General features: G+C 45.1%; 1 protein-coding gene and 1 non-coding gene across 2 annotated transcripts in view; one reads left to right on the forward strand and one right to left on the reverse strand.

Moving 5' to 3' along the window:
* The first annotated feature begins 5,070 nt into the window (after nucleotides 1-5,070).
* Nucleotides 5,071-12,778, forward strand: part of Lats1 (large tumor suppressor kinase 1) — a 48,280-nt gene continuing 40,572 nt past the window's right edge. Inside the window, exon 1 of the mRNA XM_045158248.1 lies at nucleotides 5,071-5,220. The gene's annotated coding sequence lies outside the window, so the exon portion shown is untranslated. The remainder of the gene's footprint in view (nucleotides 5,221-12,778) is intronic.
* Nucleotides 10,776-10,884, reverse strand: LOC123463804. Its single transcript, XR_006639187.1, has one exon. It is a non-coding gene; the product is annotated as a U6 spliceosomal RNA (small nuclear RNA).

A 12,778-nucleotide genomic window follows, 5' to 3' on the forward strand; every position in this document is an offset into this window, starting at 1 on the left:
CATGCCCACGCCCACATGAAACATGCGTGCACACACACAAAAAAAGGGGAAAAAATTCAGTTGGAACACAGCTCTGACAGCTGCTTAGATACAACTTTATTGTTCTTAAAAAGGAAAATACACTTTTCTTAAGGCTTTTGCATCTGTTTGGCAAAATCAAAGTGGACATTAAATGCTAAAGTAGAATTTGACTTTGGAATTGACAAAGTGAACCAACGTCCAAACTAAAACTTGACATAAAAAGGGTGGTTTGGTATGAAAATGTAAGAGTAAATAAATTTTCTGTCATGTGAAATGTTAATCATGATGTAACAAGTAGTGTTTTAAGACAGTTTTATAATGTCTTTCCAAAGCATATTAGATTAAATATGCTGCTGATCTAATACCTAAGTGACAGACATTGCTATTAGGCAATTGAGGTATACATTCCTATACTTTATATTTCAATAATGCTCATTTTGGCAAGGTTTTCCTTTTCTGTCACTACATATATATGGGTATGTATACATATATATATTGTTTGTTTGTTTTTCAAGGTATGGTCTCAGTCTAGCCCAGGCTTAACTAGGACTCTAGCTCCAGGCTGGCCTCAAACTCATGGTGATCCTTCTACCTCAGCCTCCTGAGTTCTAAGACTAAAAGCATATACCACCATGACCTGCTTATAATACTTTTAATTTTCTTTTTTTCCTTTCTTCCCTCCCTCCCCCTCTTTCTCTCTTTCTTAAGAAAGGGAAAGAGAATGGGTGTGCTGCAAATGAACTTTAGACACAGGTGCCACCTTGTGCATCTGGTGTATGTGGATCCTGGGGAGTTGAATCTGGGTCCTTTGGCTTTGCAGTCAAGAGCCTTCACCACTAAGCCATCTCTCCAGCCCACTTTTAATTTTCTTTCTTTCTTTTTTTTTTTTTCCTTTTCACACTAGCTCAGGCTGACCTGGAATTCACTATGTAGTCTCAGGGTGGCCTCAAACTCTCAGCAATCCTCCTATCTCTGCCTCCCAAGTACTGGGATTAAAGGACCGACATAAAGCCAGATGCACAAAGTGTTGGATGCATCTGGAGTTTGTTTGCAGTAGCTGGAGGCCCTGGTGTACCCATCCTTTCTTTCTCTCTGCTTGCCAATAAATAAATAAATAAATTCTTTTTTTAAATGCAACTTGGTATAACCTATGTCATAAGATTAAAAGTACATGTTAGGACTGGAGAGAGGGATTAGCAACTAAAGTGCTTGTCTGCAAAGCCAAAGGACCCAGGTTCAATTCCCCAGGACCCACCTGACCCAGATGCACAAGGTGGTGCATGTATTTGTTTGAAGTGGCTGAAGGCCCTGGCACACCCTTTCTCTCTGTGTGTGTCTAATAAATATATAAAAATTAAAAAAAGAAATGTACATAAGAAGAGTTGTATATTAACAGCTGAAAAGTAAACCTTTTATTGTTGAATATAGAAAAAAGATGGAATAAAATAAAGGGAATTTACCCTATTTATATGTTTATATTTATCACAAGTAAAAGTTGTTTTTAATTGTCTTTATGATACAAGTGCCTGTGTTTCATTGTGGGCTTTTTTTAAATGAAGAACATACTTTGTATGGATACATCATGTGTTGGTACCATCCTTTCCCTTGCCCCTGCCCCTGCCCCCATTCCGCTGGGGGCCCACCTCAGTGGGGTAGTGGGTTTTCCCCATGAGGTTGTGGGTTATGCCTTGTGGGAACAGCAGTCACTGGGGGAAGGCAGTGCCTCTGGGCATGATGTCCAAATCTGTGGCTCTTAGCAATCTTACCATCCCCTCTTCTGCACAGTTCCCTGATGGGTGTGTTTTAAGTCTACTTCAGTGATGAGCTCCTAGGAGCCCTGGATCTCTGCTTTGGTAGGTGTTGAGTATCCTCAGCGTCTGTCTCCTTCACTCTGCTGCTGATTGTCAGGCTCACCATGGAAGCAGCACTTAGTTGTCTCCCCAATTCCTCTGTGGTTTCAGCTGGGCGTTGGCTGAAATGTGAAGGTTGGTTTGGGCCTCACTATCTTCCAGAGCTCTCTCTGGCCTCCTCTGCTTGTGCACCCTCAGGCACAGGGGAACTTGGAGTCCATTGTTGGCTTTTGTTACCAACAACATGGTAATCTGGAAGAGGGAGATATGTTTTGAATGTGATGCTTTTAATGCAGTTATGTTTCCACTGCTCTCTGCTATGTTCATTTGTGCTGCAGTTTTTCCTAAAAGTAACAATTTGATAGGCGATTTTATTTGAATTTTACACACTGAAAGCTTTAATAAACAGACACATTCAAACACCCACACACGAAAGAATGAAAATTAAAGACATTTGCGAATGGCACACAATGACTCAAGTCCAGTTTTTGCTCTTTCTAATTCAATGGGAACACCTGTGAGTCTTCTTTTGACTTTATATTGTCCCTTTATACAAATAATTGCTGTAGCTAGAGGCAGTGGCCCTTTCCTCAGCCAGTACAAGCCCCCTCCTCTCCCATTCAGCAGTCTAACATCCTTGCTGCCAGTGGGCTTCGACTTGACTTTGGAAGACCAAGTTCCCACAAGGCACCTTTTCCATGTACAGGCATGTGAAAACGCTTTCATCTTCCTACTGCTAAGCTCAGAAGCTTTCATGGCCAGCACCCAGTGTCCGGCAGGAACGGATAAGCTTCCCGTCATTGTAGTGAAGAATTAGTGGAGGGAGAGAGAGACATATTAGGTGTAGAATCCTGGCTTTAGCTAGGAACAAGGTTTGAGGCTTTGCTTTGCTTGAAGGGCGTTTGTAACCATCAGTAAAAGGACATCTGAAACATGTTTGGCTCAGGGGTAGCACACTGGCTAGAGGTGCTTACTTGCAAAAAAGCCTGGGTTCAGCCCAGGTTCAAATAACCAGGACCCACATAAAGCCACATGCACAAAGCTGTGCATGCATCTGGGATGCGTTTACAGACAGTAGCAAGAGGCCCTGGCAGGCCATTCTCCTTGCAAATAAAAAAGAAAAATGTTACATTTCATGTCAACAAGTTCTGCCAATCTTAATAAGAAACAAGCTTTATTGCTGGGCGTGGTGCCGCACACCTTTAATCCCAGCACTCAGGAGGCAGAAGTAGGATTGCTGTGAGTTCAAGGTCACCCTGAGACTACATAGTGAATTCCAGGTCAGCCTGAGCTAGAGTGAGACCCTACCTCAAAAAAACAAAAAACAAAACAAAATAAACAAGCTTTATGGGGCTGGAGAGATGAGTTGGCAGCTAATGCCTTTGCCTACAAAGGCAAACACCCTGAGTTCGATTCCCCAGTACCCATGTAAAGTACAGTGGCACCTGGATCCGGAGTTCATTTGCAGTGGCTGGAGGCTCCGGCACACCCATTCTCTCTCTTCTCTGCTTGAAAATAAACACGCTTTACGTAGTACAATATAGTAGTTTATTCATGAAATTATCAAATAGCATTTTTCCCAGAAACTTAGAACACTTCACTACAAACATTTTCAGAACATAAATGACTTCGTATCAAACTGAATTTTTTAAAAATTTTATTTATTTGCGAGAGAAAGGCAGTGAGAGAGAATGGGTGCCACAAAAGATCCTGGCATACACACACACACATGCGCACGTGCCTAGGTTTGTTCATTCCCATAGCACCCACGTAGACTTAAAATGTTGATTTTTAGGGGCTGGAGAGATGGCTTAGTAGTTGAGACACTTGCCTGCAAAGCCAAAGGACTCAGGTTCAAATCCCCAGGACCCACATAAGCCAGATGCACAAGGTGGGACATGTATCTGGAGTTTGTTCGCAGCAGCTGGAGGCTCTGGCACGCCCATTCTCCCTCTCTCTCAAATAAATTAAAATGTCTACTTTTTATAGTCTCTAGCATCAACACAGGGAAAACATGAAAAATTCCCATACATATTTTCTAGAGGCAATATTGGGGAAAGTGTTCATATTTTCAAGAGGTGGACACCCCAGTATTGGCCAACCTTTGATTCCAGCCCGACGTGGGCTATAAAGTGCAATCTTATCTGGAACAGTACACAGCCAAACAACAAAAAGTCAGTGAGCCATCCATCCCGGACTTCCACTTCAATTTCCCAAGACAGAACACCTTTTCCAAAACAACAGTTAGGAGTGTCATGACCCTTTCTGCAAATTCAGCCTACAAACCTGTGAACTCTGTCCATCCATGATAGTCCTGGTTCAAGAACCCATTCTGTGCTCCTGAGGGCATTGTGGGGGTGGACACCTTTGATCCCAGCACTCAGGAGCCAGAGGTAGGAGTATCGCCGTGAGTTCAAGGCCACCCTGAGACTACATATTGAATTCCAGGTCAGCCTGAGCTAGAGAGAGAGAGACCCTGCCTCGAAAACACACACAAACACAAAAGGAAAACGCATTATCTGGGCCGGGCACGGTGACGGTGACCTTTAACCCCAGCACTCTGGAGGTCAAGAGGTAGAAGGATCGTCATGAGTTCGAGGCTAGCCTGAGACTTACAGAGTGAATTCCAGGTCCAGCCTGGGCTAGGTAGGGGGAGACCCTACCTTGAAAAAAACCAACCAAACAGAAAGAATGCATGATCTGGCTGATTCGGACACGGGATGTGCCGGAGGCTGGCTGGCTGACGCGTGGGGCTGGCGACGAGCGCGGTCGGGGTTTCGCGGGAGCCCAGGCACCCCTGGGCCGGTGATGCCCACGCCGAGGCCCGTCGCTCCGCGGGCCGCTCCGCGTGGGCCTGGGCCGCGGCACGGCGTGGGTCCCCGATGCGAGCGTGTCATGCGGACCGGCGGCCACGACGTGGGCTGACGCTCGGCCACGCTCCGGGGGCAGCGCACGAGAGCGCCGGAGAGCTTCGGTGAGCTCCAGGGAGGAGGGGGGGGTCCCCGCGGCGGGGCGGCCAGAAGCCCCCCCAAGTCCGCGAGGGGGCCCCCCGCGCAAGCGACGCCGGGAAATGCCCACATCCGGGAAACCTGCGGCGGCGACACGGAGTGGAAGGCAAAATGGCGGCGGCGGCGGCGGCCTGGTGCTGAGGGGGAGAGCCAGGTCCCCGCGACCCCGGCCGCAGCTCCCGCCCCTCTCCCCGCCGCCACCACCCCCGGCGTCTCTTTCCCCGGAGCCGTCCCCGTCCGCAGAGCCACCGCGGGGACAAGCTGGGCCAGGGCTGCGGCCTCCAGGGCGCCGGTCCTCGGGCCCGTGGCCGCTGTCCAGGAGCCCCGCGCTGCCCTGCCAGGTAGGTCCCCGGCGCGGCTGCGGTGGGAGCGCGCGCCGCTCTCCGCGCGAGCCCGACCCGGCGGGGCCTCTGGCCGTCGGCGCCCACGCCCATCCCCGCCGGCCGGGCTGCGAGGGGAACGCTGGCCACCGGCGGGCCCCACCGTGCGGATCGCGCCGAGCCCTGCCCGGGGCAAGAGCGGAGGGTTGACTGACCGCGCCCGGCGCCTCGGGAAGAGCCGCGGGCCGGCGACGTGCCGGTGGGGGCTGGGGACACACACACACACACACACACACACAGCCCGAGCCTGTCCTGCCGCGGGCCAGCCCGGGCGCCCCGGGCGGGGAAAAGCCGCCACCTGGTTGGGAAGGAACCACCTTCTCTCCGCGAGGCCACCTGGAAGCATTCCTGGGAATCTTTGCAGCCCCGCTGCAAGGTTAGGTCATCTCTCTTCCCAGTGGCAGGTGCTGGGGGAGATGGAGGTGCGTGCGTCCCGAAGACGACCGGGGAGAACATGGTTCATTATAACTTGAGAAGGGACTTGTCGCTCAAAGAGTGACCGACTGTCGCGTGATTTGATTTTAACTCCGTTCTCTCACTCCTCCGGTTGAAAAATCGTTTTCTGGCTCAGCGGTCAAAGACATCTGCTTGCAAAGCCTGATGGCCCCGGGTTCGTTTCCCCAGGACCCTATTAAAGCCGGATTGCACGAGGTTGGCACAGGCCTGTGGAGTTTCGTTGGCCATGCCAAGAGGCCCGTGTGTGCCCATTCTCTCTCTCTCTCTCCCTACACCCAGCTCAAAACAAATAAGTATAGTTTTAAAGAATCAGTTTTTGAAGAGAGTTTAAATGTTTATTGATTCATATGTAAGTCTGACTTAAAGCCTGGCGTGGTGGCGCACGCCTTTTATCCCAGCACTCTAGAGGCAGAGGTAGGAGGATCGCCGTGAGTTCGTGACCACCCTGAGACTACGTGAATTCCAGGTTACCTGGGCTACATTGAGACCGTACCTCGAAAAAACAAAAATAAGTAAATATGACTTAAAATATGTGTACCATTGTCTAGAAGTTACTCAAAGTCACATGAACAATAAGTAGTCACAGTAATAATGTATTGGTCTAGTTTTGGAAATCGATTTGAAAGCCTGGAGTCATGAAGATTTCTACACCTTTGTGGGATGCTTCTAAAAGATCACAATTTTTAAAACTATATATACTTTTTGTTTATTTTATTTGAGAACGATAGAAAGAGTCAGAGAGAGAGAGAATGGGCTTGCCAGGGCCTTCAGGCGCTCCAGCCACTGCAAAGTAACTCCAGACACTGCGCCACCTTGTGCATCTGGCTTACATGGGTCCTGGGGAATCTAGCCTCGAACCGGGGTCCTTAGGCCTCACAGGCAAGCGCTTAGGTGCTAAGCCATCTCTCCAGCCCAAAGATTAGAGTTTTATAATCAGTTTTCCTTTATAAGGAAGGGCATTATGGTTGGAATGAATGTTCTCTGGAAGTTTGCTTCAGTTTTTTATTATTTTTTTAAATTTATTTCATTTACATCTTTATTCAAGACAGAGTGGGGAGACAGAGAGAGAGGAGAGAGAATGGGCACATTAGGACCTCTAGCCACTGCAAATGAACTCCAGACACGTGGACCACTTTGTGCCTTTGGCTTATGTGAATGCTGAAGAATCCAGCCTGAGTCCTTAGGTTTTGCAGGAAAGCGCTTAACCACTAAGCCATCTCTCCCGCCCTAAACTTGTGCTTTTCATTGCTCAAACTTTACTCTGAGCAGGGACCATCTATAGATTTTATTTTTAAGCTTTACCTCCAACTGAAACACACCAGGAAATACTTAATAACTATGTGCATTAAAGTAGTGATTAGATAAGAAGAATATTTTTAGAGGGACAAAAGTTTATGGTGCTTTCTGCTGGTTTTTGGAATAGAAATGTGAATGTCACTTCTGTTACTTGGGACAATGGCACTGTCCTGTGGGACTTGTTCGCAACAGGTGAGTTATTCAGCCTCTTTGGAGCTCAGCTTCCTCTTTCAGAAAATCAGAAAAAGGATATTTACTTCCCTAACTTCAGAGGATTTGCTTGAGAAGCAAATGAATGGGCATGCTAGGGCCTCTAGCCACTGCAAACAAACTCCAAACACATACAACACCTTGTGCATTTGGCTTACGTGAGTACTGGGGAATCGAACCTAAATGCTTGGGCATCGCAGGCAGGCACCTTAACCACTAAGCCACCTCTCCAGCCGCCAAGTTTTTATTTTCTTAAGGAAGGTGTGGCGATTTGAATCTAATGTCCCCCATAAATTCAGGTGTTTGGAATGCTTGGTCCCCAGCTGATAGCCATTTGGGAGGTGGAGCCTTGTTAGAGGAGGTGTGTCACTAGGGGCAAGTCTTGAGGTTTATTAGCCCCCAATTTGCCAGGTCTATCTGGCTCACTCTCCCGCTGTTCTTTTCCACCTGCTATGGCATGGAGGTGATGTCCAGCCTCTGCTCCACCATCTTTTTCCCTGCCATCACAAAGCTTCCCCTCAGGACTGTAAGCTAAAGTAAAAAACTTTTCTTGGGCTGGAGAGATGGCTTAGCGGGTTAAGGAGCTTACCTGCAAAGCCTAAGGACCCAGGTTCAATTCCCATGTAAAGCCAGATGCACAAGGTGGCGCAATCATCTGGAATTCCTTTGCCATTCTCTCTCTCTTTCCCTTTTTCTCAAATGAACAAAACATTTAAGGAAAAAGAAAAAAAAAAAAAACTTTTCTCCCATCAGCTGCTTTAGTTGGGTACTTTATCCAACATCATGTTTTTTTTTTATCCTTAAGTAAGTGGACAGACAGGTAAAATGGACCAGATGATTCCCTAAGGCAGTGGAAGAATTTGCCTGATTTTGAAGTGAAAGAAGTAGCATTGTGTTCCTCTGATAGGCTGCTATTGCAAGAAACTAGATCATGGCACTTGCTGGAAAAGGCACATTCTTTCTGGGCCTGACATTTTTTTGTTTGTTTTGTTTTTTGAGGTAGGGTCCCATTCTTGATCAGGCTGAACTGGAATTCACTATGTAGTCTCAGGGTGGCTTTGAACTCCCGGTGATCCTCCCACCTCTGCCTCCCCAGTGCTAGGATTAAAGGCGTGTGCCACCATGCCTGGCTCTGGGCCTGACTATTGATTGAATGCCTTACAGCTCTCCAAAATGTAAAAATATTTATGCTTCACATTTTATGCATGATACCTGATTTTAATTCTATAATTTGAATTTCTTTTTAAAAATATTTTATTTATTTGAGAAAGAGATAAAGAGGCACAGAGAGAGAGAGGGAGAGGGAGAGAGCCATTGCTCCAGGGCCTCCAGCCACTGCAAATGGACTCCAGACACATGTGCCACCTGTGCATCTGGCTTTACATGGATCCTGGGGAAATGAACCTGGGTCCTTTAGCTTTGCAGGCAAGCACCTTAACTGCTAAGCCATCTCTCCAGTCCTGAGTTTCTGTTTTTAAGGCTAGCTAGCCCTTGTTACTGTACACACATATAGTCTTAGAACAGTTCCCACACTGTCATTTTAGATGTGGTATATGTATACTGGAAGAAGACTTTCATACACCGCAAAAGTTATTTAGCTGTTGAATAATATTGTCAGGTAGCAATGACTTTTGTTTGTTTTTGTTTTTTGAGGTAGGGTCTCACTCTAGCTCAGGCTGACCTGGAATTCACTATGTAGTCTCAGGGTGGCCTCGAACTCACAGTGATCCTCCTACCTCCCAGGTGCTGGGATTAAAGGCGTGTGTCATAATGCCCAGCTGCAACTACTGTTTTTTAGGAATTAATAAAAAAATATGTGATTGCTTTATTGCTTTTTTTGTTTTTTTTTTAAATTTTTTAAATTTTTATTAGCGTTTTCCATGATTATAAAACAATATCCCATGGTAATTCCCTCCCTCCCCCCCTACACTTTCCCCTTTGAAATTCCATTCTCCATCATATTACCTCCCCATCTCAATCATTGTACTTACAAATATACAATATCAACCTATTAAGTACCCTCCTCCCTTCCTTTCTCTTCCCTTTATGTCTCCTTTTTAACTTACTGGCCTCTGCTACTAAGTATTTTCATTCTCTCGCTTGTTTTTTGTGGTAGGGTCTCATTGCAGCCCAGGCTGACCTGGAATTTGAATTTACTTTGCAGTCCCAGGCTGGTCTCAGTCCTCCTTCCTCAGCCTCCCGAGTGCTGGGGTTAAAGCCGTGTGCCACCATACCTGGCCGCTTTCATTTTTTGTTTGTGATAGTCATGATTGAACATAGGACCTTGTAAATGCTAAGCAAGGCTTCTACCAGTGAGCTACATCTCCAGATTCCCCCTTTTTCCCTCCTTTGAGACAAGGTTTCACTAAGCTGCCTGTTGTGGCCTATGCCATAGCACTCAGCTGTTTTCACTTCAAGCTTTTTTTTTTTTTTATTTATATGTGTCAGTCATGGTGGCGCACACCTTTAATCCCAGCACTCGGGAGGCAGAGGTAGGAGGATCACCGTGAGTTCGAGGCCACCCTGAGACTCCATAGTGAATTCCAGGTCAGCCTGCGCTAGAGTGAGACCCTACCTTGAACAAAAAGAAAAAAAAATGTAATTATTTATATGCAAGGAAGCCAGCTGCAGTGGCACAAGCCTTTAATCCCAGCACTCAGAGACAGAGGTAGGAGGAGCGCCTTGAGTTCAAGCAAGGCCACCCTCAGACTACATAGTGAATTCCAGGTCAGCCTGAGCTAGAGTGAGACCCTGCCTCGGTGGTGGGGGGGTGGGCGAGGAATTATTTATCTGCAAGGAAAGAGGAGGGGGAGAGAGTATGAATGAATAATGAATAGTTAATAAATGGGTATGACAGGGCCTCCTGCCACTGCAAATAAGCTCCAGCCATATGTCACTTTGTGTATCTAGCTTTATGCGTGTACTGAGAAATTGAACCTGGATTGGCAGACTCTGCAAGTCGGTTCCTTTAATCATTTCCCAAGCCCTTAAAAAAAATATTTATTTATTTATTTATTTGCCAGCAGAGAGAGAGTGTGAGTATGGGTGTGCCAGGGCCTCTTGCAAACCATATCTTGTGCATGTGCCACTTTGTATCGGGCTGTATATGGGTATTGTGGAATCACACTTGGACCACAGGCTTTGTAAGCAAGCATCTCTAACTGCTGAGCCATCTCCCCAGATTCCTGTTTTCGCTTTTGATCCATTAATTCTTAGAATGTAAATGAAGGATTATGTCAGTGTACAGAAATTTGTCAATATTGCCCTCTGAATAACTAAGACTGTGCTACTAAGAAACAACGCGTATTATCATTCTCATTATTGGTATGCTCATAATACTCATAATAAATGAGCATTGAAGACGGTCACTTTTTTTTTTTTTTTTTTTGGCTTTTCAAGGTAGGGTCTCACTCTAGCTCAGACTGACCTGGAATTCACTATATAGTCTCAGGGTGGCTTCGAACCTCCTACCTCAGTCTCCTGAGAGCTGGGACTAAAGGTGCACACCACCACGCCCAGCTAAGTCATCTTTTTATAATTTTTTTTTCTATTTTTTTCTCATGGAACACTTCACGCATTTGTGTGTCATCCTTGGCACAGGGACCATTGCTATTCTTCTCTGTGTTATTCTGATTTTAGTATATGTGCTGCCAAAGTGTGCACCTCTTTATAAATTTAATTCAACCTAAGATAATATTTTAAAATATTATTAAAGTGGGGGGAGGGAGGGAATTACCATGGGACTTTTTTTATAATCATGGAAAATGCTAATAAAAATTTAAAAAATAAAATAAAATATTATTGTGTAGTGCCCCCTGTGTTTTTTTTTAAGTTAGGCGAGAAAAATACTTTTTTGAAGGTCCAAACTCAAAAAAAAAAAAAAAAAAAAACTGGTCTAAAACAATGTAAGTGCTCCTTCAAAGCATAAATGAAGCATGCCATCTGCTTTTAGGATCCTCAAAATATAGTTGTGAAAAAAGCCCTGGGCTAGCTTAGAGTTTATGGCACCCATTTTATTGTTGCCTCCTGCTGACTTTGTGACCTTATACAGTTACTTTTCATCTCTGGATCCATTCCCTTGTCCATAAAAAAAAGTCTCCAAGATAGCATATTACCATATTCTCTATGAATCTGTGACCTAGAAAAAATAAGAATGTGACAAATGCATATGTTTTGTTTGGGTTATGCAAAATGTTTTTGGTGTATAGAGAAAGATAACAGCTACAAGTTTAATGAAAGTTTCTATGTGAGGAGGCATTTGAATACAGCACTGAAAATTAGTATCACTTCTAAAAAAGATATATGACAGGAGCTCTCCCAAGAACAGTGAATAGAAACAAGTAAAGACATGAAAGTAGAAAATCAGAAAGGACATTAACCGAGAGTGGGTAATTTGGCTTCCCATATAGTGTAAGGAATAGAGATAGTAAAAAGTATAGATTATAGATTTATGAAGGTAAGCATCAGCTGCTTATTCTGAACATGAACTAAAATTATTTAATGTTCACAACAATCTTATAAGAACCTGTTTTAGCTGGGAATGGTGGCATATACCTTTAATCCCAGCACTCTGGGAAGCAGAGGTAGGAGGATCACCCTGAGACTACATAGTGAATCCCAGGTCAGCCTAGGTTAGAGTGAGACCCTACCTCGAAAAACAAAACAAAAAAAATTTTTTTCTCAATTTTTATTAACATTTTCCCTGATTATAAAAAATAACCCATGGCAATACCCTCCCTCCCCTCTCTTTCCCCTTTGAAATTCCATCATATCCCTTCCCCATCTCAGTCAGTCTCTCTTTTATTTTGATGCCATGATCTTTCCCTCCTCTTTTGATGGTCTTGTGTAGGTAGTATCAGGCACTATGAGGTCATGGATATCCAGGCCATTTTATATCTGGAGGGAGCATGTTGTAAGGAGTCCTCCCTTCCTTTGGCTCTTACATTATTTCTGCCACCTCTTCCACATTAGACCCTGAGCTTTGGAAGGTGTGATCAACATGTTACTCAGTACTCCAGTTACTTCTTTCCAGCACTATGATACCTTCTGAGTCATCCGAAGGTCACTGCCATCTGAAAAGAGAAGATTCTCTACCCAAAGTGAGAGTAGCATTAATATAAGGGTATGAATATTAAGAAAAGTGCTTACTGGGCAGTTTAATAAGCATAGTATATACATTTATCCCGACATCAGCAGATGTTTATACCCCTGGGGCTCATGATTACCCCTGTTTCGTTTTCAGTATCAGGGATGTATTCCCTCCCGTGGAGCGGGCCTCCAGTCCAATTGGAGGGCAGCTGGTTTCCACCATGATAGATGTGCCACTATTGCACCAGTTGGCTGGCCAATTATAGGGCTTGCAGTGTCCACTGTTGAGTATCTTCACTGGTGGTATCTCTTTCTCCCATTGAACTGCATGTAGAATGGCTTCTTTGAGTTTTCTGTTGGCCAAAACAAACAAAAGAATTATCTTTGTCTCTTTATTAATCTGAATTTTCCCATGAAATAGTAATAAATATTAAGAATTGATAATGCCAATGCTAGCCATATTCTGTTG

The sequence above is a fragment of the Jaculus jaculus genome, chromosome 9 (assembly GCF_020740685.1).
Source record: "Jaculus jaculus isolate mJacJac1 chromosome 9, mJacJac1.mat.Y.cur, whole genome shotgun sequence".
Taxonomy (NCBI): domain Eukaryota; kingdom Metazoa; phylum Chordata; class Mammalia; order Rodentia; family Dipodidae; genus Jaculus; species Jaculus jaculus.